The sequence below is a fragment of the Alosa alosa genome, chromosome 11, assembly GCF_017589495.1.
Source record: "Alosa alosa isolate M-15738 ecotype Scorff River chromosome 11, AALO_Geno_1.1, whole genome shotgun sequence".
NCBI lineage: Eukaryota > Metazoa > Chordata > Actinopteri > Clupeiformes > Clupeidae > Alosa > Alosa alosa.
The window spans coordinates 5,890,381-5,914,546 of NC_063199.1; the positions used below are offsets into that span (position 1 = coordinate 5,890,381).

Below are 24,166 nucleotides of genomic sequence, written 5' to 3' on the forward strand. Positions count from 1 at the left end.
GCTGGCTATAGCCATAATGACCTGGTTTCTTATCAGTCATTTATAGGCTAATCCCCTTAGCTTATTTCTGCGTAAGGTCACAAAACGGGTGACAGGAGGTTTATTTTGTCTTATACAGTACACTAAAACAAGGCCACAGCATACAGCACATCCTCTACCTTAGAGAATAAAAGATAGCAAAATATCTGTGCTTACAAGCACACAAAAGAAACATCTCAGACACACTCTGAAATACGACTCTGCAGAAGCTTCTTTGATCTCGAGCATTTGAATAGTAGCTTATCAACTATTGCTCTTTAAAGCACCGGAGGCATTTTTGTCTGAGTGTTGTGGCAGGAACAATGGCAGGGATCATTTTCATGTTTGAAAAGACTGTGGAAATGCCATGAATTTACAGTGCATGCTATGTGAAGCAAAAGCAATTAGGAGGGTCCCATTTTGCCCCTAATTGTCAGTTAATTGCGAGAGGGTAATTGTGTTTGATTGAAACCAGTCAAAAATTGGCCTCGCTGTCGCGCAAGCCTCAATCAGCGTGACCCCGGGGTCCTTCCCGGCGCTCAGTCTGCAGAGAATTCCCCAGCCACAGGTCAAACACTCGCTGTGAATGCACACAAAACATCGCAAGTCGTGAAAAAAAAACCCTGTGAATAGAACAACAGCAACACCAGTGGTGTCCACAGTGGCCGCAGCCACAGCAACAGCGTGTGCCCTGAATGCAAAAAAGCCGCCTTGTCTGGGCAGATGTCTAATGGGCCAGCTGGGGCCGAGGGCTGCTATCAGTGAGGGTCTGTGAGGCTGGGCCCGCACCGCAGTGGAGAGCTGCCAGACGGACGAGAGGCCAGCCAGTCATCTGCAGCTCCTGCCCGCTCATACAAAACACCAGCCAACATGCAGGGGCTGACATGTCAGCTTCACTTTCTTTCTTTCTCTCTCTCTCGATACTTCTCTTCAGATAGAGAAAAAAAATAGAGTTGGAGAGAGAGAGAGAGAGAGAGAGAGAGAGAGTCAGAGAGAAGTATAAAATAGAATAAAAAAGAGGAGGCATACGCAAGATCTTTCATTCTCTCTCTCTCTCTGTGACTTCTAAATGCGTCATATCTCTGAATCACTTGCATTAATTATTCAGGTTGCACCAGCGAGGCTCTCTCCACAAAAGTCTTGCGATCCGCCGCATGCCCCCGCTTTTAGCACATGAGGCTTTCAGCCCGTGCCAGCTTCAGAGCCATTGTTCCGGGTGACTTCGTGCCACCACTCACCCTGCTAAATGTGTACACACCAGCCAGGCAACTGTATGCCGTAGGCAGGCAGGACTGTATATCACAACGGCTGTTAAAAGACACAGGCCGCTGTAAAACACTTCTGTGTTAGTTTATAAGGGGGAGGGGAGGGAAGGGAGGGGGGGCATAGTTTTCTAGTCAGGGCACTGCTATGTGGGTCAGTGGAAGTCGTGTGCTAAGCCGCCACTAAGGGCCTGTCTGCATTACCATAAGAAAGGCAGAGCTGGCAGGGACTTGACTGGACTGAGCCTTATAAAATGGTACAGCTCTGGTATGCATCAGGCTCGCCTGGTAGGGGAAAAAGGAAAGAGAGACAGAAAGCAGCACAGGTTCTCTCTACACCAGCCTCTGCCAAAGCAGTCAAACGAGAGGAATGGAGAGAGAGGAGAGAGAGAGAGAGATAGAGATGAAGAGAAAGAGAGAGAGATGGGAGTAGCCCGAGAGAGAGAGAGAGGGAGGGAGGGAGGAACACTGAGAGAGAACACACTCCCCCTGTTTGTGGATTCCAGCTATGCATAAAACAATTCAGAAGCATCCATGGCATCTCTCCTCCCCCTGCTCTGTGCTCAGAGCACACGTCTCCCCAACGCTATCTGCAGGCAGGCCTGGCAGAGAGACACATGACCATCACTCTCCTCTCCTCTCCTCCACTCCTCTCCTCACCTACTGCCTCAAGGTTACAGACGCTTTAAATCACGCTGTATTACTGCAGTAAAAAAAAAAAAAAAAAAAAAAAAAATTCAGGTGGTCTCACTCATGAAAGATCATATCGCAACAAAGCTGTTGTGAAAGACGTGACAAAGATGAAAGATGATGTTCTGGGGTGTGTTGGGAGAGACAGCGGGTGTCCAGTAGTGAGGGATCAGTCAGAGGAATGTCTTGGAGGGTCAGAAGAGCTGGGAGTGGAACAGAGGGCATAACCTCGAATACTCAGAGATATCAAATCGCTGGGGTCTCTGGGGGGAGGGGAAGTGTGCAAGCCAGACCGTTAATCAGGCAAGTGCTAACGTCAGCATAGGAGGTACACATATGCACGCCCCCCCAAAAAAAGAAAAACACCCCAGCATACGCCCATTCATAGACATACATATACATACATGCATAAACGCATACAGTACACTCGTAACATACACATGCTGAAGGTACACGATACAAACTTACACATACACACACACACCTATTGACATACCTCATAAAACTAGAGCTACGCACAGTTATGGTATGTCACACTCGCATACTACAAATCATGTGTGTGCAGTGCATGCATAAAAACACATACTCATGCGCACATGCATGCACGCACACACACACACACACACACACACACACACACACACACACACACACACACTCCTGTGTTCATGCAAACTCATACTCAACCTTCACACACTCACCCCCACCCCAAACAGCTACACTGGTGTGAGACTCATAGACCTCCACATTCCCGACCCCACGTCTGTCTAAAATAGACCTCTATAATGCATGTAACACGGACACGCAAGAGGGAACAGGTGTGAACTGTGCAGTGATGGGCCACACTCACTGAGGCTGCAGGGTGATGGTGAGAGAGAGAGAGAGAGAGAGAGAGAGAGTCAGAGAGAAGTATAAAATAGAATAAAAAAGAGGAGGCATACACGCTAAGATCTTTCATTCTTCTCTCTCTGTGACTTCTAAATGCTGCCATATCTCTGAATCAATTCTTGCATTAATTATTCAGGGTTGCACCAGCCGAGGCTCTTCCACAAAAGTCTTATGATCCTACCAAGATGTCCCCTCGCTTAGCACACATGAGGCTTTCAGCCCGGTACAGCTTCCAGAGCCATTGTCTCGGTGACTTCGTGGCCACCACTCACCCCCTGCTAAATGTGTACACACCAGCCAGGGCAACTGTATGTCAGAGGGCAGGCAGGACTGTATATCACAACTGGCTGTTAAAAAAGACACACAGGTCCGCTGTAAAACACTTCTGTGTTAGTTTATAAGGGAGGGGAGGGAAGGGAGGGGGCATAGTTTTCTAGTCAGGGCACTGCTATGTGGGTCAGTGGAAGTCGCAGGCTAAGTCGCCACTAAGGGCCTGTCTGCATTACCAAGAAAGGCAGAGCTGGCAGGGACTTGACTGGACTGAGCCTATAAAAATGGTACAGCTCTGGTATGCATCAGGCTCGCCTGGTAGGGGAAAAAGGAAAGAGAGACAGAAAGCAAAGATTACAGGTTCCTCTACACCAGCCTCTGGCCAAAGCAGTCAAACGAGAGGAATGGAGAGAGAGGAGAGAGAGAGAGATATGAGATGAAGAGAAAGAGAGAGAGATGGGAGTAGCCCGAGAGAGAGAGAGGGAGGGAGGGAGAACACTGAGAGAGAACACACTCCCCCCCCTGCTTCAGGATTCCAGCTATGCAAAAAACAATTCAGAAGCATCCATGGCATCTCTTCCTCCCCTGCTCTGTGCTCAGAGCACACGCCTCCTCAACGCTATCTGCAGGCAGGCCTGGCAGAGAGACACATGACCATCACTCTCCTCTCCCTCCCCTCCACTCCTCTCTCTCCTCACCTACTGCCTCAAGGTTACCAGACGCTTTAAATCACGCTTGTATTACTGCAGTAAAAAAAAAAAAAAAAAAAAAATTCAGGTGGTCCTCAATCATGAAAGATCATATCTGAACAAAGCCAAGTTGTGAAAGACGGACAAAAGATGAAAGATGATGTTCTGGGGTGTGTTGGGAGACAGCTGGGTGTCCAGCAGTGAGGGATCAGTCAAATGAGGAACAGTCTTGAGGGTCCAGAAGAGCCGGGAGTGGAACAGAGGGCATAACCCCAATCAAGAGATATCAAACCAGCCGGGGTCTCTGGGGAGGGGAAGGAAGCCAGACCGCTAAAGGCAAGTGCTAACGCTCATAGGAGGTAGTATGCAGGCAAAAAAAAAAAAACACCCCAGCATTTCCATTCATAGACATACATATACATACATGTATAAACGATACAGTACACCGTGAACATACACATGCTGAAGGTACACGATACAAACTTACACATACACAATATCACACCTATTGACATACCTCATAAAACTAGAGCTACGCAAAGTTATGGTATGTCACACTCAAGATACCATAAATCATGTGTGTGCAGTGCATGCATAAAACACATACATACGCATATGCGCACACACACACACACACACACACACACACGCAATAACACACACACACACACACACTCCTGTGTTCATGCAAACTCATACCAACTCACACATTCTCCCCCACCCCAAACAGCTACACTGGTGTGAGACCCAGACCTCCACACATTCCCTGTAACCCCACGCCTGTCTAAAATAGACCTCTATAATGCATGTAACACGGACACGCAAGAGGGAACAGGTGTGAACTGTGCAGTGATGGACGACACTCACTGAGGCTGCAGGGTGATGGTGAGAGAGAGAGAGAGAGAGAGAGAGAGAAAAAGAGAGAGAGAGAAAGGGGCCTAACCCTGTCTGTTTCCCACACGGCCAGATGAGAAACGCTGACGCACAGCGAAAACCTCTGGCCACCATTTCATCCCGTAACATCCAACCCTGGAGACCTTCTTCATGTGTAATTAGAATTCCCAGCGGAGTGTGTGTGTGAACCCTGTGGCCATTTTTGGTCCCTGCAGTTCTCCTCCCCCATCACCACCGCCACCCTCCCCTCCACTCTCATAGGGGTTAGAAAGGCAGCTCCGAGGGTCTCTGGGACGACTGGGCAAACACAAGAGTCCTGGCCAGCGTCCAGCTGCCCGGTCAGTTCCCACATCATGCCACTGTGTGCAGGGACACACTAAGAGAGGCGGGCGAAAACACAGAAAAGACTCTGCTGACTTGGAGAGTCATGCGTGTTTGCCAAGGGTTCCCACCGCTGACTCAACAGCAACAGAGCAGCGACTGAAAAGCCCTAGAGTAGGCCTGAAAAACAAATGAAAAGGCAAAACAAAGCAGTCACTGAAAAGCAGCTGCTGGCTATAGAATGGATTTGGCTCAAGTCTGGCCTGGATGTAGTCTATATCTAGTCTAGATTTTATATCGATCCTGGATCTGGTCTATATCTAGCTTGGACCTGTACCATATCTAGCCTGGACCTGGTCCTTATCTAACCTGGACCTGGTCCATATCTGACCTAGATCTGATCTATATCTAGCCTGGATCTGGTCTGAGTCTGATGCGTGTCAATCTCCAGACTCATCTGCTATCTGAGTCAAAGGTTAACGCCAGCGAGGCTGTTGCACGGCTCAGCGTGTCCCCTGTCTCCTACCCTGTTAGCACTTAGCAGTGCTCATTTGGGCCTGGTTTAGTGCCAGTCGCATCACAGGCAACGGGACGATTTCACAGTGAGCACCCATTCACAGCGTTACGAGCCAATTAAACAGGCCTGTGATGAACCAAGCACGCCTCCCCTGCTCTGAAGTAGTTCTTCTCATGAGTGCTGGTGCACAGCATACTCAGATAGGTAGAGCCGTGAATCATCTTCCTCTCAGCCAAGGTATGTGCTGTGGGTGCATGGGCCATCCTGACTAAAACCTTTGCCTGGAGGAAGGCGTGAGGAAGTACGGCACACATTTATTTACAATTTACATTCAGCGTTTTTTTTTATGACCAGATCCAATAGCATGACCTAAATTCAAACATATGTCTTTTACACACACACACACACACACACACACAGAGAGAGAGAGAGACAGAGAGAGAGAGAGAGAGAGAGAGAGAGAGAGAGAGAGAGAGACACACACACAAACACACACAGAGAGAGAGAGAGAGATGCACACGCACACACACACACAAACCTCTATCTCTGTTTGGTTCATTGAAGCAGGTTGAGAGAGGACGTAAGTCAACCAAAGAAGAGGAATCAGCCTAATGCTGCAAAAATACCCCTGGGATATGGGGTCTGTGATGGGAAACATGTGGCGGGGAGAGAGGCCACGCAAGGGGAGGCTTACACAGTACACACACTCTGTTCCTCAGATAGAGCTCCCTTTCTCTCGTTCGTTCTCTTTCACTCTCTCTCTGCTCCCCGTTTTTTCTTTCCCTGCCCCATAATCTCTAACAGGTTGCTGACTGCACCAGGTCACTGAAGACTGCACTGCACAGAAGCTGTGTGTTTGTGTTTGTGTGTGTGTGTGTGTGTGTGTGTGTCTCTTGTGTCCCCTCCTTTCGCAACCTCTTGACCCTGGACATCTCAATGCACTTTACCTGCTGTGTGTGTGTGTACAATGACACGCACACATAAAGTATACGAATAATCTGTCAACTCCTCTTCCATTAAATAAATGGCAAGACTAAATAAACTGAATAAAATGTCCATATTTTCCATGACATTACTGTTGTATGTGAATACATATTTGTGTATAAATACAAATTTGTATGTGTGTGCGTGAGCGAGAAGCTAGTGGCCCCACATGTGAGCTATTGATATAACAGGCACCGTCTTTTACCAACCAGCCAAACACTTTCTGACAGCATCACACAAGCGGCTCATTGTCGCGGGTCCGGTGCCCAGAACACTCCTGCCAGCTGTTGTCTTTATGGATCAGACCAAAGAAAAACATGGAGGGCACGGCCGGCGGCACAAGCTGACCCCCCGACAGCCACCGTCCCCCCCAACACACAAAAACACACACACACACACACACACACACACACACACACACACACACACACACACACACCATCACTAGTACATAAATCCCTCTTAAAGCATCACCATCACAGGACTACAAAACAGGCACCACCCCAGATGGAAGACACTAAAAGAAAATAGGTGTGTTTACGTTTGGTTGAGATAAATCGGTCTGGGTCGAGTTCTCTCCCTCTCCTTTGTCATGCGGTTGCAGTTGATGTCCGCTGTGGGTAATTTGGCTACAAGCTCCAGGGCAAGGGCAGGGATGGTTATCTCCCCTGTCCAGCTGTCCACTGGCACACCAAAGGGGCAATCAATCCACTGGGCTAAAATAAAATTGGCCTCGGAGAGAGAAACCTCATACTGGCGCTAGGCTCCATCCGGTTTTCATTACATCTCAGAGCGCAAGCCACTGACTGGTTCTTTCCCATGACATGTAAATAAACTTGAGGTAAGTGGTCGGTAGAGAAGAGTGACTGAGTTATAAGCTGATTGTCTTGAATGTGTGTGTATGTGTGTGTGTGTGTGTGTGTGTGTGGGGGGGGTTATTCCAAAATTGCACTGAAACAGAATAATTAACGAAATACGGCCTTGAGCATTTCCTGGATGCCGCAACAGCAACAGTGGCAGCAGCAGTGGTAACATTTAAGGACAGAGTGTTAGTTTTTGCATCCTGTTTATAGTTGGCTGAGTACACAAGAAGAAAGAGCTGTCAGCGTGGTGGTGAAGTCAGGCCTGCCTGAGTCCACTAGGGCTACTCTGTAGTTTCTGCTCCAGTGCTGATGAGCGTGGATGGCCGCTACGCATCGATGGGCATCAATCACACCCTGACTGACAGGCAGGCAGAGCGCGGTGGAGCGGCTTGACTTTCACAAACTCACACCTGCTGGCTTCAAGAGGTCTTGAAGTCTGACTTCACACACACATACACACACACACACACACAACTATGTGACATCTGCCGGCTGTGCCATCAAATAACATGCTCTCTCCCGTGATCTATCCTTCTCTAATCCTCACACACACACACACACACACACACACAAACACACACACAATGTAGCAACTGCCACAACTACAATGAGAAGTCAGGAAAAGTCCAATCAGGGCCAAATCCTGTGAACCCCCACAGTGATTTTCCCTTGTTTTCCTCTCTCCTCCTTTCTTTCCTTTTTTCTCTCTCTTTCCGAGGCCACGCTGGCCACAACAGCCGCAGTGCACAGACAGGTCAACACAACCAACACACACATGTACACTTGCACACACGCAGTTACACTAATACACACACAAGGACACACCATAGCAGCCACAGCTATACAACCTTTTCTGACAACCGTCTCTTTAAAACTTACACATACACACACACACACACACACACACACACACACACACTCCCCAGACACAGAGCCAGTTTGCCATCCTTTAATCCTCACATGCTTAAATTATTACTTTTGTCACAATACAGTGGTTAACTTACAATCATCTGAAACACACACACACACACGGCACAAACAACAGCCTGGGCTGCACTGCACTGGTGCGACTCCCCTGCCCTGCCATCACCCTAATGATAAGCTCTAAAACAGACGAGGGGACTGCCTCATGTCATCTTACACCCACTACTACGATGCCCCCCCACACCCCACACACACACACACACACACAGACACCCGCACTCTGCTCTCAACATAAAGAGCAAACAGCAACAACAAACCCCCACTCTCAGCTCTTAGCAGCAGCAACCACCCCCCCCCCTTTAAAAAACACACACCAGGTAATAACAGCAGGGTGACAAGGCAGTAAACCCCCACGTCTCTCCCGGTAACCCGATCCCAGCGGAGAACCACATCAATGATTAACAGCACAGACAGTTAGCGTCCTTAATGAACACGAGCGCAAGCAGGAGGGAAAGGCAAAATGAAAGAAAGCAAAAATGAAGACAGAAAGAGAGAGAGGTGTTTGAAGATTCACTTACTCTCTATTCACCAGCGCCTCTTTTTTCAGTCTGAGTAATCTTCACTAGTTTGGGGTTGGGGGTGTGTGTGTGTGTGTAATGAAAAGCCCCTCCTTTTTAGAGTCCCCCCCCCCCCCGAGAATCGTAGAGAGCGGTCGCGAGCTGAAATGAAATCCCTTGAAGTTTCAGTCCACGGCTGAGTGGTGGCTTTATCCAGCGTGTCCGCAACAGGGCTCTATGGTCCTGTAGTCCAGCGCAAGGTCTGCTGTCCCCCCTCTCGCTCTCTGTCTGTCTCTCTGCATCAGCACGCTCACATGCCTGCGTGAGAGTGAGTGAGTAAGTGAGTGAGTGTGTGTGTGTGTGTGTGTGAGAGAGAGAGGGAGTGTGTGAGTGAGTGTGACACGCAGAGCTGGAGCCACTTGCCTCTGGCGTAATCACGAGGCCCCTCCCTCATGCTCTGTCAGAGAGGAGAGAGGGAGGGAGGGAGAGAGGGGGGAGAGAGAGGCGAGAGAGGGAGAGAAGAAACAGGAGAAGGATGGGAGTGGTGTACTTGGACGCAGACTTTTCAAAAGGAGTGAAAGAAAACCTTGAATTGTTCTCAACCTGCTTTCAGTCTCAATCTTCATATGCATATACCGCAAAGGAGTAAAAACAGTTTCACTGCACTTAGTGACACTATCTAAAAAAATAAAATACAACCCTTTTAAAAAAAGTCCTGGGATAGGTTTGACCTAACCCCTTAAGGTGACAGGCCAGCCGTCAATACACCAAGGTAAGAATTAAAAGTCCTGCCAAGAAAAAAGAACACTACATCTATTAGGAAAGTCCTCAGGGTTTATCTTACGCCAGCTTGCTTCCGAGGGTCCCTGAGTCAGGACTGAAGACAGCGTTTCATGCCCTGAGAAAGGACCACTGTCCAAACGTGAAACTGCATACTCCCCCAGCACAGCGGGCAAAGCCCCGGCTCCCCTTTCATTTGAATAGCATTAGTGCGCGGTGTTGATCCTGGCAGAGTGGCAAGCACCTTACAATATAGTTAGCGTTAAGAGGGAAAACGAAAAACAATACTGCTTCTTTGAATTGTGTTTTAAGTCACAGTAGGGGATTTTGTTTTTATCCCAGGACAAAATGAGTTGTTATTGAGGAGAAAATGAGGCTGTTTCTCATGAATGAAAGCCAAAAGAGGGACAGAGGGTTGAAGACACAAGGCAGAGCCTCGTTCTTCCTGGTCCTTCACCTGGTTAACGCAGAGGTCACGGGAGGTCATTCACAACAAAAACAGATGTCAAGAAAAATCTAGGAGCACCTGAATAAACAACCGAGTCCAATGGTCTGGAGTAGGGTCCTTCCCTGGAATAGAAGAGTTAAATTAGTACCCTGAGCAAAGGAGGGAGCCGGGGTGGCAGTTTTAGAGGTGTCATGCATTAGAATGCCAGCCAGGGGATAGCTGGGTGTAGCAGAAACAGTGAGCAAGCTTGAGATTCCTAAAGTTCACGTGACCCCCCCCCCCCCCCCCCGGTCTCTGAGCCACTTAGCAGACGTCTTATTTACAGTGCAGGCAGGAACCAGACCCTCTGACACCGGTGTCTGCTGGCTCTTCAGTCTGTGGACTGCCCGGTGCGCCAAGACTGCAGCTCTGCGTTTCAGCTTTTCAGAAAAGGTCTGGGCTGAAAAAGCCAAAGATGACCGAGAGTGCACAGCCTTTAAAGCTCATTAAGGGTTGGCCGCATAGTTCATTTGAACAAGCCCAGCCGCTGAAACACAAACCCAGGAATGTAGGACAGAGTTGGATTTTGTCAGCATCCCTTATGGTCATTAAAATCTGATATTATAATGTAATCATAAACCAGTTACTGGTTTGATAATGATACTACTGCAGTGCAAAAATCACCTCTTACTCTAATATGGTCCAGCATGTTATCCATAGACCACATCAACAAAAGAGAAACCCCTTGTAAACTATCAAATCAATCAGACCAACAGACAGACACACACACACACGCAGGCAGGCAGGCAGGCAGACAGACAGACAGACAGACACACACACACACGCAGGCAGGCAGGCAGACAGACAGACAGACAGACACACACACTGCACTTCCGTCTGGAAAACTGGGCTCCTGCTGCAGCAAAAGCCAGACCTGTTAAAGGTGTTATACGTCAGTCTGCTGTCTGCTGCCACATGAGGCTTGGTGCTCAGGGCACTTTTCACCTCCGCTGGCCTCGGCCAGGACAGCTTCTGCAGACAACCACCGGACAAGCCATCAGTGGCTGCCTATGACCCAGTGGGCTGCAACAGTGGTTCGCATTAAAATGCCATGGGCCAGAGTGGATATCTCAGTGGAGGGTAGTTTTTGCATATCTTTTCATGCATTTGATAAATGCCAACTGGCGAGCATTACTTCTGTAACGGCTTAAATATTTATATGCTGAGATTCATGTTTACATTACCAAAGCCTCGTCCACCCCTACCCCACCCCAATACAGCGGCAGCAGCAGTACATAAATCTCTTAAAGCAATGGGGGTCTGAGGGGGTGGAGGGGTGGGGCGGCGTGGGGTGGATTGAGGGGGGATGGGGCAGTACTGTAAGTTAGTTTCTGGTTAAACAACAACAACCAAAGAATACTTCTCCTTCCCCCATTTCCTAGCCGAGAGGATTGGATGTCAAATGATTAAAACTTTCCTGCCGGTGTGAGTCTCTATTGTGGCATTCAGACTGAAATATAACAGATATATCTGCACGAGGAATTATAGGAATCATAACCACAAATTAGAGTAAATCAGAACAGAAATCACTTGCATGAAAGCTGAGCAGAAAGCAAAATGCAGGCAAATCAGTGTTCGAGAGGCACAAATAAATAAATGGCTTTTAAAAAAACACACTCTGGAGAGAAATGAGAAGTCTCGAGCCCTTTCCTGCTGTCTATCTAAAACCCAGAGGACACGCTGACAGGTCAATTCCTACAAATTAATTAGAAGATTTGTGCAAATTAGAGTGCCACGATAAAGCCATTTGTTTGACATGTTACCCCCTAAAGAGGAAACAGAAAGATAACAGTTCTCTTCACTACAGATCTTAGGAGGGGCATGGAGACAGCGACGGCCATGTTTTTATCTTGCTCTACAATGCAGAGCTTGGTTTATTGGGTAATTTTATTATTTGTGTTTTTTTTTTCTTTTTTTCTTCCACAAAAAGTAACTTTTCTCAACTTGGCAGTCTGACCTTCGAGGTTAATCAAAATAAAACAAAGGCAGCGTTCACGGTGCGCTCTTACGCGCACCCAGCCGCCCAATCTGACAAAGCAGTGACATTTTTATCTCAAAGTGTTTGAGTGACTGATGTGGCGTGAACACTTTACAGACAGCTCTGTAAAGGTCCCCCACCACCACCACCACCACCACCACCACCACACACACACACGCACACACACACACACACACTCTCAGACACCATCTATCTTCCAGAAAGGAGCTGCTGAACTGCAGGGGCCTCCAGACTGCTCAGCTAGAAGACGCTCCAAGTTTGGGTCTGTTTTCAACTCCGTCTTCCAACCCAGGGCAAAAAAGTGTCTGAAGACAAGTTAGCTCAGCTATTGGAGCTTTCCATGTCACACTCATCCACAAAACTCAGAGCAGCCTTTATCTCCTAGTCAGTCTGGTTTTATGAATGCTATGAGAGATTAGCAGGAAATGATCCCCTGCATCTACAGTGAGTGACCCCTTTCAGGCAGGCTCTGACCCTGACCTCTATAGATCGAAAAGGGTACTGCAGCTCTAATTACTTCATGGTCAGTAAACTAATAAGTGAAATGTTTTGATATAAACCATGAACAGGACATACCTGGAATTGAATTCTACAATGCCTGTGCTTTTCAGTGGTCAATTTAATATCATATTTTGGACTACTAGAGGTAAAACAACCTTGAAATGAGGATAAGCACAGAGATTTGTCTGGAGGAGGTGATTGGAAGAGAAAAGATTGCGCTTCAGTGAACACTGAGTGACAGTTTTGTTTTTAAAAGGCAGAAGAAGAAAAATAATGCATTCCTGTTTAACAGTTTGAATCCAAATGTTCTGACAGCTTGAACTCAACATCCCCAAAAAATAGGCAAATATATAGGATAGCAATGATGCATACTATCATACACGGGATAGTGATTATGCATTCTATTATACACTTATGAGCCTCACTTTTTCAAGGGGTGTGGGGGGGTGGAGAGAAAGCAGATCAATGTTAGTGAGTCAAAACACAATTCAATAGCGAAAGACTGGAGCCATTGACATATCTTCTTACAGATCATGTGACTGCACCCTATAGCCATATCTGCAGGACATATGACATCATATGCAATACTACCTCAGTTACAAAGTAACATTTATCACCGATTACATACACAAGTCATGGTGAGTGACTCTCACACACACATACATATACATGCACACACACACAGTCACGCATGCACACACACTTTGCACAGATGTCACACGCACAATGCCTGTCATGACACTAAAGTAGGGAAATGGAGAGAATGGAATCTTCTGTAGTCACTATACTACCTTTACCTCCTCCTAACCAAACCACCTACCAACCAAACCACCTCTCAACCAAAAAGAGTAAAGGCCTAAATCAGTCTTCTAATATTTCCACTAATCTTCCTGAGTCACCGTTTGCAGTCTGACTGGCTTAGGTCCGTCACCAAGATCACAGACGTGTTGCGGATTCGGCTGCCTGTCAATCATCAACACAAACAAAATTCCTCAGCAGCTACTGGCTGTAAGTAGACCTGGTATAACTCCAGTCTAGGAAGTTTACACAGAGCATGACTTATTCCTCTGCCTTGTCTTTTTGCCCCTCAGGCTCATATGGAGATGAGCGCACCTGATAAAGGGCGACCTCAGTCAGGTTGATGAATGTAAAGGGATGAATTCCTGTGGTCTCCTTCTGTGTCTCCATTTGATCCAGGTGAAAGTTGTGGTCTCTCTTTATCTTGTCAGTGGTGAAAAATATGGTTTTCTCTAATGGATGTGGAGAGCCAGTTCTCAGTAGTGCAGTGAGAGGAGAAGTAGATTAGAGAGTGTAGAGTGTGCATGTGAGAGACCGGAGTGGTGGAGAGAGTCTATGCATTCCTGCCTGTGTGTGTGTGTGTGTGTGTGTGTATGTGTGTGTGTGTATGTGTGTGTATGTGTGTGTAAGTATGTGTGTATGTGTATGTGTGTGTGTGTGTGTGTGTGTGTGTGTATGTATGTGTATGTATATGTGTGTATGTGTGTGTATGTGTATGTGTATGTGTATGTGTGTGTGTGTGTGTATGTGTGTGTATGTATGTGTGTATGTATGTGTGTGTATGTGTGTGTAAGTATGTGTGTATGTGTATGTGTGTGTGTGTGTGTGTGTGTGTGTGTGTGTGTAAGTATGTGTGTATGTGTATGTGTGTGTGTGTGTGTGTGTGTGTGTGTGTGTGTGTGTGTGTGGAAAGTAGGTAGAGGAGAAGCACAACACAACAAGAGGGATAGTGAGAAAATAGTACAGACAGCAGAGCAAGCTAGACAGCAAAGACTGAAACAGGGACATGGGACAAGTGAAACCAGAAGAGTGAGGACAGAAGGAGAAAGAGAGAGTATGATGGAGAGAGAGAGAAGAGAAAGATACGTCTGACAGTCTCCTCCAGAGAGAATGCACCTGTATTTAACATTCATCCAGCATCCTGGGCGAAGAAGAGAGAAACTTCCTTCTCTGCAGCGCAGGTGCCTCTGTGTCCATATCAAAGCAGCAGCGCCGCGGCTCACTTTCATGTCTGCACTCCCTCGGACGCCCAGCGGCATGCAGAGAGCCGTTTACCCCCTGCCCAAGCACACACTCGCACGGCCGCAAGCCCCCCATGGACAGGAAAGGCACGAATAATTAAGCACACAATACAGGTGTCAGGTTCACTAGACAACTCTTTTTAACCCTGGCTAGTTTTCTACTTCATATTATAATATATTTTAGACATTTTTTTTTCATGCTGCACCAAAATGATTACTCCCATTGACACTACTCATATACAAAACTCAAACAGAGTTTTTTTTTTTTTTTCATTTTACTGACACAATCATTACCTGATGATTTTAAGGATGGAATCTTACTTATGTAATCTTACTACATGTCACTCTGCCCTCAGAGGTGCAGTGGATAATGGGTATCTGGGTGTCAAAACATATCTCTGTGTGAGTGTGATTATGTGTGTGTGTGTGTGTGTGTGTGTGTATGTGTATGTGTGTGTGTGTGTGTGTGTGTGTGTGTGTGTGTGTGTGTGTGTGTGTGTGTGTGTGTGTGTGTGTGTGTGTGTGTGTGTGTGTGTGTGTGTGAGGTCAAGGTTTTATGAGAGCAACTGGCGTCTGAGGGCATCCAGCAGTTTCAGACCAAACATACTGTAAGCATCTGATAGGAGCCAGGCCTTTGGGCTCTATAAAACACTAATTAGCTCTGACTAATGAAAATAAATGACTTACTGCTGTCTTCTTCTTCTCATTGCCATTGGCAGCTTTGACGAGCACTTTGAGGCTAAATGCTGCAACTGTGCACACCAAAAAGAACAGCACTAATTTAGTCAAGACATCTCTCGAAATGTGAAAGAGACTTGAACAAAACTGGCCTATGTTTCCTTTTCTTTGAGTACAATGGACCTGGGCAGAAACTCTGGCTCTCCGAGACAGCTGCCAAAAAGTCCGTAATGTTTCATAATGTGCTATCAGAAAGATGATAGGGAAAGAAATTGCTAAGAGCTCAGCATGCAAACACAGCAAGGGACTGTGTGTGCATATGTGTGTGTGTGTGTGTGTGTGTGTGTGTGTGTGTGTGTGTGTGTGTGTGTGTCTGTACAGGGAGCCACTCTGTAGCCAAGCTTTCATCCACACTCAACGCTTTAATCATACAACCTCAGCCCCGGTAGGGCTTCAGAGCTGGATGGCTCTCTGCGCCAGGAAGTTCAATTCTCCCTTCATTGCATAACCTGGGAAGCAGCCACCTGCAAAACACACTTTCTCACACAAACTCATACACACACACACACACACCCATCAGGACCGGCAGACATGAAAACGAGCTTTTTATTTCATCCTTTTTGCCGACGATATCACAAAAAAACGATTTCACACGGGCCAGGCTCCCATGTATGAACACTGTCCAGAACACTCTCGGAATCTTGAGCCCCGTCAAAATGTGGACAGAAGTCCAGACCAACACAACGCGGTGACAGCGACAGAAATTTATGTAGCTGTTCCCACCCGAGGCCCCCCGGGGCCTGTTTTCCATCGAGCTGGGGGCCACTTCTTGGGAAGAGGCGCACAAAGGCACAGTGTGTATCTTGCTCACGCAGAGCTCTGGTATTAAATGGGGGGGGCCTGTGAGAGAGGCCTCTGCGGCCAGCCCTGGTGCTCTCCTCCCTCGGGCTGAAGCGATGACCTTGCCAGCGGTGGGGAGACACAGAAGGCTTCTATATGGCAGCACGGCTCCCTGAGGCAGGAGGTTCTCCTCTCGTGTTCTTTTTTCATCCTCCCTTCCTCAGTCTGTTACTCTCGCTCGGTCTCTCTCACTCTCTGGTATCTCACTCTCTCTCTCTCTCTCTCTCTCTCTCTCTATGTTTCTCACTTTCTGGTTCTTTCTCTCGCTCCCTCCTCTCTCTCTCACCTTCATTGCCTCTCTCACTCTTTCCTCTGTCTGGCTGTCCCTTTCTCACTCTCTCTCTCTCTCTCTCTGTAACTGGAAGACACCCTCAGATGGGGGTCTATTTTAAAAGGTTCCTCTCGCCTCCTCAAGAACAGTTTTGCACACCTGCTGCCACACTATTTCTAGTCTTCAGGCATCACAGGGCAAATCTCCCTTGCACCATCCTAACACCCCTACCCCTTTACACACCCACGCACATGCACACGCGCACACACACCCAAATGAAGTAGAGTGTGTAAAATCAACCCCCCAAGAATAACTTTATCGCTTTCCCAGCAAATAGCATGGGTGTTGCTAGAGGAACACACCTCATTTCACCTAAACACTGAGGCGATAAACTCAGCTTTTCCTCTCACTCCAGGTCGAAAGTCTGCCACAGAAAATCAATTCAAGGAGGCATTCAGAGGAAATGCGTGGTCACCAAGCGCATCATTGGACAATCCTATGGAGCTTGGCTCTATAATGTCACAATGCCAACAAAAGTGTATCACTAAGGTCAAAATGAGACTGACTTCTCTAATTTTAGCACCGGACCTTTTTACATTCTTGGAAAAAAAGGGCATTCTTCCTAACCCATTAAGAGAAGCAGTCTATGTCTGTGTTTGGGGGCAGCCGTGGCCTACTGGTTAGCGCTTCGGACTTATAACCGGAGGGTTGCCGGTTCGAACCCCGACCAGTAGGCATGGCTGAAGTGCCCTTGAGCAAGGCACCTAACCCCTCACTGTTCCCCGAGCGCCGCTGTTGTTGCAGGTAGCTCACTGCGTCGGGATTAGTGTGTGCTCACTGTGTGTTCACTGTGTGCTGAGTGTGTTTCACTAATTCACGGACCAAATTTCTCTCACGGGATCAAAAGAGTATATATACTTATACTTATACTCTATAGAGACCTTCATAAAGTCCATGAAGATTTGGCTGCCAATTGAGCAGTGTGTTTGTAGACGCCAGACTCATACCCCAGTAAACACAACCACTACCCATGGGGAAATCATGACATGACCCTACAGCAAGCCCACGTGACGCCTGACGGCCACTCCCAGCAGGCCTTCTCTTCTCCCCCAACTCTGCAGCTTCCAAAGAACCATGAAGCACAAAAGATTTTCACCCCTATCCATTTCCAGCACTGTGAGCGACAACCGATACTGTATATCATAACCACGTTCTGCATTTTGAGACTACTGCTTGGCTTATGGAATACAATATGCCATTGGTAATGGCTGACAGTGAAAAGAATATGATGAGAAAACATAAAGGAAGCATTACTGTCAGGGTTCCCAACATTACCAGCACTGCAAACCACCACCATCACTGCCATTAGGGCATTTTTATTTCAATGAGTTTGAACTCTGGGCTGAAATTATCTTCAACCAAACTGCCTTCCTGCAAGTTATTTTAATTAGCGATACTTAGCGCACCAATTAATTATGCAAAATTGCCATTCGGGGTGTTGGTATTTGGTTGCACTGGTGAGAGTGAAAAAATCCTCCAAATAAATTAGTCATGACCACATTCACATCTGGAGCAGACAAGATGTATAAAATATTTAAGCAGAAACAGACAGAGTATGGGAGCAGGGAATCCTCTGGTTAAAAAAAAATCACAAGCTATTTATTCCTCTTAATGACCAAAATCCCCATTAATATAGTCCAATTACAATGAAATCTAAGACTGGATTTCATCTGACTGGAGAGAAGTGAAGAATCATTGTGCTCTAATCCATTTGCCCTCTGTGTTACACGAGAGATATGGACCAGAGCGAAGCAAGCAAAGGGAAGCCCTGCCTCCATGCAGAGGGACCTTGTCCTCACAGAAATCCATTGTCCATGCACACACCCATATCCCCCTCTCACATCACACCAGCCTCCCCTCCCCTCCCCTCCTCTCCTCTCCTCTTCCTCTGCACTTTTTAAAGGAGGGAGTAAGGAGGACTCTCACGTCATGACATGATGGCAAAAAAGGCAGTCAAAGTCAGTCAAATATGCTGTGAGCAAAGAGATGGAAAAAATGTAAATATTTTTTTTCCAAATATGGCATATAGCTGTTTGAGCAGGTGAATTTACATTTACACGCTGACTAGCATCCATAATGACACAGGAGCACATCACCTACTCACGCACACATACATATACACACCTTCACACAGAAAAGACACAGAAGAATATAAATTGCTAGCACAGGTATCCTCCACTCTTTAATCATGGTAACCAACACCTTACTACGAGCCCTGAGCACCGGGTGGAAGGACAAGAGGGAAGGAGGGAGGGATGGAGAGTGAGCTGGGGAGAGACGGAGAGAGAGAGGGAGTGGGGGAAGAGTCAGCGGCACCAGCAAAGGCAGCAGCCACGGGGAACGGAATGCAATCTATTGCCATGGCACCCAGCGCCGCGGTGACAGCAGGCTCTCTCTCGCAGCCAGGCAGCCTATTCATTCAGCCAATTCAGCAGGCACACGGAGGCGAACGCCACGCGCTTCCTTCTGCACTCATCTCCCCACTCTCTCTACCGGCTCTTCTCTCTTTCTCGCTACCTCTCTCACTCACTCTCTCTATCCATCTCCCTGTACCTCATCCGCACACACACACACACACACACACACACACACACACACACACACTCATTCAATCTGCATTCAAACACAGTCCTTTGTCTCAGGTCAGTGGATTTACCTTGAGTGGCGGAGGACGAGGGTCTGCGAAGGCTGGCAGCAGCGGCAGCAGCAGCAGCGAAGGCGGACAGGCTTGGGCTTCGGCCGTGTGTCAAGGAGGGACAGAAGGAGAGGAGGGCGCATGGGATCCCCCCGGAGATGCTCAGAGCTGCGGCTCGCTCCACACACACACACACACACACACGCGCAGACACCAGCCACTACCACTATCAGCAGAGGCAGCGGATAGGGAGGGGGAGAGGGGAGGGGAGAGAGCGAGAGAGAGCGACAGAGGGATGGAGAGGCAGAAAGAGACAGAGAGAGAGAGAGAGGGAGGGGGGAAATCAGAAGCAGTGGGTGGGAGGGGGGTTGCTCATTCTGAAGCATTACATCATAGCTTTTGCTCCTGAGGAGGTGGCTCAGCTCCCCTTGCAACACCTCTCTCCCCTTCTCTCTCTACAGCAGGGAACTGCAGGGGATAAATGCCCAATACAAATACACACATTATGCAAACACTGAAATGGGTTGCAAAGACGAGAAAATTAATATCTAAAACTAAATGTCAACAGTATTAAAATAGAAAAAAAATAATTTCTTTCCTCAATACAATTACTAAGGTCCAACATGCACCATTTTCATATAAAAAAAGCATTATGTTTCATTTAATCCTAGTTGAAAGCTATAAGGAGGCAATATCAGCATAATGACCATAAACTATAACCATGATAACCATAAAATACAACCTTAAACTATAACCATAACCTATAAACTACAAGTAAATGCTAGAAACATCCTCCAGTCCATAAGTACAAAGAGACGCTGATCTTTTTTTAAGATTCCTCTAGCATCTTAAATCTGTGGCGTAGCAGGAAGGTGCAACGCAGTGAAATGGAAATGCCCACCCCCACTGCTGCCCTTGTGTGGCTGCTTGGGGACCGTGTGTGTGGTAGTGGCTGTTGGGGGGTCAGGGTGACTGGTGTGGCATGCTGCTGGGTCCGCTGGGAGACGTGGTGGTGAAGGCCTCCGCTCACAACACACAAACCCCCCACCCCCACTTCCACCTCCACCCCTGCCCACTCCGTCTCGCCCAAACACCCGGGCAGCTGCTCATTCCATACAGCCGCAGCAGGCCACACACACAAGCCGCACCTCATGCCAGACGGGCCAACACCCACAGACCCCAGGCTCCAAAGGAGCAGAGCAGAGCGGAGCGCTCTCTTACTGGGACACTTCTGGAGGGAAATCATATGTCATATTGTGTGTGTGTGTGTGTGTGTGTGTGACATGTCTCTGGTCCCCACCATCGCTGCTGCGTCGGCGTGATTATGGAGGAACCTTGTGGGAAAGCATGCAAGACAATAGCCGCTAAAATGTCTGAGAGAATGACACCGTGTGGTTTACAAGTTGTAAAAGCATCAGCTGTCAAACCACCCACATCTGTTCCAAACTAGCAACACTTAAGCACATAAGCACAAACACAAAGGTACAAACACAAAGGTACACGCACGCACACACACACACACACACACACACACACACCTTAAAGTATTCATACAGTAAGGACATTACAAGTCAAGAGGTATGATGAAGACAAGGGACAGTGTGGGAGGCCGGCGTGTCAGGAAAAGGCATTCCGACGGACTCTGATGTCCGATCTCCCTCAGCTCAGGTCTCCGAGCTCAGCCCGGCTCTCGTTTTGGTATCTGCGTCACATCCTCACAGACCCAGCCAGCCAGAGCGAGACGGTGCATCTGAGAGAGAGACAGAGAGAGGGAGAGAAAGAAGGAGAGAGGGAGAGAAGGAGAGAGGGAGGGCCTGACACAGCACCTTTTGTCAAGCGGCTGAAAATATCCTTCGCTTCCCGCTTCCTTCGCCCGCCAGCCCTACGGCTTCTCCTCCGACCCTCAATTATTAGCAGGAGATTGCAGGAAGTGTTTAGAGCCCCCACAAACTCCTCATTCTCTTACATTTCCCCACATCTGTCCTCTTCCATGTTGACGCTAATAAATGGATCTGAACATTCTAGATAGACGTGCAGATATAAAAATGAATGGTATTAGAAAAGTCCTTAAACTCTTTTAAAGAGTTTGATGCACGCAGCATGGCAAGACACGACAAAACCACTTTTTGAAGTTATTTCACAGAAAATATAAAAATCTAACCAGAAAGCCTGCCCAGACCCTATCTCTATCCAGAAAGCTTATAACAATCTATCCAGAGAGGATCTGGAGACCATCCATTCCCACTATCTTCTGTTTATTCTCATCTTCATATCCAAGGCAGTGTTTGGCATCCTGGCCAGCCATTACAGCTGCTCTGCACCCCCCCCCTTTCAAAAGGCTATCTCACAGCTAGCGGTCAGAGGCATGGTGCTAGACTATCTGTTTACAGAGAAAGAGAGAAAGAAAGAGTGAGAGAGGGAGAGAGAGGCGGGGTGGGGGGGGGGGGGTGAGAGAGCAGAGCATAATGAGGGTTGATGCCTGCCTCTGAGCGGCTCTGCAGACACCCACCCAAATAGAACCCTCCTTGTGCCACAGGCAGGCCTGGCTTAGCAATTATAACTTGTTTGTACTCATATGACACTCTGCAAATGGCTATTCATTCATAGTGGCTAAACAAAAAGCTGCCTGGATTAAATTGTGCAGGGGCTACTTGTCACACATGACACACGCTTGCATTTGTGCAGCTTCCTCTCTTTTTGGTGCCCCGCTGGGACTGCCATTTTGTCCATCCTATCAGGAGGATGAAATAGTGTTTGTGTCACAGTGCAGGAGAGTGGAGACGCCTGTGCAGACGCCACGCCGGCTTGTCCCTCGCCGCTCTGACATTCAGACAGGTGGCTTGGTGGGACGGGGCCTGGATGTCAGCCTGTCCCTCTCCTCCCCAGCCCAAAAGCCTCCCCTCTCCTCAGACAAGAGGTCATTGTGTCCATTCCCATCTCACTGAAAGGCCCTCGTTGTTGTTATCCGGTGGTTGTTGTCTTCACGCTAGCCTGGCAGACAGGTCTATTTGACTGCACACCCTTGAGAGTGTCTCACTCAGGAGTTAACAGTGGTTGTCGGAGGCAATGAGAGAGTGCGGTGACCATGCCTCCCTAATTGTGGCCCTGCCAGGCTGCTATCAAGTACTATTTGAAAGCCTCCACTGATCACAGCCACTGACAGAGGACCTGTCAGCACAGAGCGCAATAGAATTAGCTGGAGTGGCAAAATAGCCTCAGGACACTAGTGGCTCCAATGCTGCGGTCATCATTGGAGGACCATGGATCTATGAACGCTTGCAAATCACTAGCGAGGCATCCATGGAGCGTTTTTGGTGAAATTAGCACTCAATTTAAAAGGTTTTACTGTTCTCGAAACGAGGAGACAAGGCTACATCATAACTTGCAGACGTATCCCTCTACCACATCAAAAACGCCATGAAAACAGCATTGTGAGAGTACGCCCAAACAAAAATAGCTGAATAAAAGACCATTGTCCAATGTGGCATGTGGCTTAATAAGTGTGACAGGGAAGAAGACCGAATCAATCTGAGCCCTTTGTGTAGCCTGCCTGTGTATGTCGGGGAGTCCGTGAATGGCATTCCGATTCACGCTACATTTTGTAGGTTGACTGGAATGCGCATCAGAACCATGGAGGCAGACTGTAGTCTTGTCCCACTCAATGAAAACGCCTCACTCGAGGGCAAGACTTATTGAGCATGAGGAGCTCCAAGACTGTAAACACCGCTCATTGGAGGACTGACTGCTTGCAGCACAAATCAGTTACGCATTAATGACCATGAGGACAAGGGAAGAGGGGGTGGGGGGCAACCCGTGGACAACGTTTATTGTATTACTACTGAATAGGAGTGCTGAAATATTACTACTGAATACAAGTTCCATAACAGTTTTCCACTGTTGCTGTTGTTTTCCAATGCTGATTTTTAAAAAGTTGTGTGCGTGGTTCATGGAAACTATTTGGAAGCAACTGTATCACATTGCAGGAGGAGAAAAAAAACTGTGGGAGGAAGAAACAGTGGTGACCTTGTCAAAAACACCTCCAGAGAATGCAGGCAAGACTGTGCAGCTCTCGAAAGAAACCGAACGCTCGTCTATGTTCTGTTCCCATGGGTCCATGCAAATAATCAGCTCACAGTTCTGGGAACTCTTGTTCCACAGTGTTCACTCAACAACCAGGGGGGAGCTCTGCTAATGGGTCAACTCACACTAACAGGAATCCAAGGCGGTCAGTTTTGCCCACATGCTTGCTGATTGATTGATGGCTGCTAGCAGTAGCTGGTCGACTCAACTCACACGAGAGCACTTTCCTAATTAAAAGGTCGGAGGGTGAAGCCTGGGCCCCTTCTGTGTCCGTTCAACACTGCCCAGACCAAATCATGCCTTATGCCTTAGTGACCATCAGTGCTCTGACTGCTTGGGCCCTTATCGGTGGCTGGGGAGGACGTGGGAGAGAAGCGATCATTAGCGTCACGCTGTCGCACCTCAGTGCATTAATCATGACCACGGCATATCAGATCCCAGAGCACCCCAGAGCGGCTGACCAACACATTCTCAAAGTGACCCCACTCAAAGAGAGGTCAAAGGGCGAGTGGGCGAGATTGTCTCATGCTCCCCATCACTGCACAGGGGGAATCCAGCAAACACACATGGGCCCATACAAGTGTGTGTGTCGTGGCCGGGGCAAACATTACGAGCACTACGCCACTCCATCATGGCGTCAGTTTCCCAATTCATGTGACAATTTTGATATCTCTTGATCATACATCAATAAAATACTTTAACAAGTCCCCGTCAGCCTAAATCAAGTACGGGGACCTTGAAATGCAGAACCTCTGTATGACCACAAGCAGAAATCTTGATTGGGCCCAAAAAACAGAAACATAATTAATAAACAAAACCACACTTGGCCTTTGAAATGACTAAGCCATGACACAATGCA

General features: G+C 47.8%; 1 protein-coding gene across 2 annotated transcripts in view; it reads right to left on the reverse strand.

Annotated features, from left to right (window-relative positions):
- The window catches only part of sema4ba (sema domain, immunoglobulin domain (Ig), transmembrane domain (TM) and short cytoplasmic domain, (semaphorin) 4Ba), a 65,039-nt gene extending 45,612 nt beyond the window's left edge, over nucleotides 1–19,427 (reverse strand). The window contains exon 1 of one of the 2 annotated variants that reach the window (XM_048256964.1): nucleotides 19,249–19,427. The gene's annotated coding sequence lies outside the window, so the exon portion shown is untranslated. Of the gene's footprint in view, nucleotides 1–8,898; nucleotides 9,247–19,248 lie in introns of those variants that run through there. The other variant, XM_048256963.1, reaches the window with a different exon arrangement.
- Nucleotides 19,428–24,166: the final 4,739 nt, after the last annotated feature.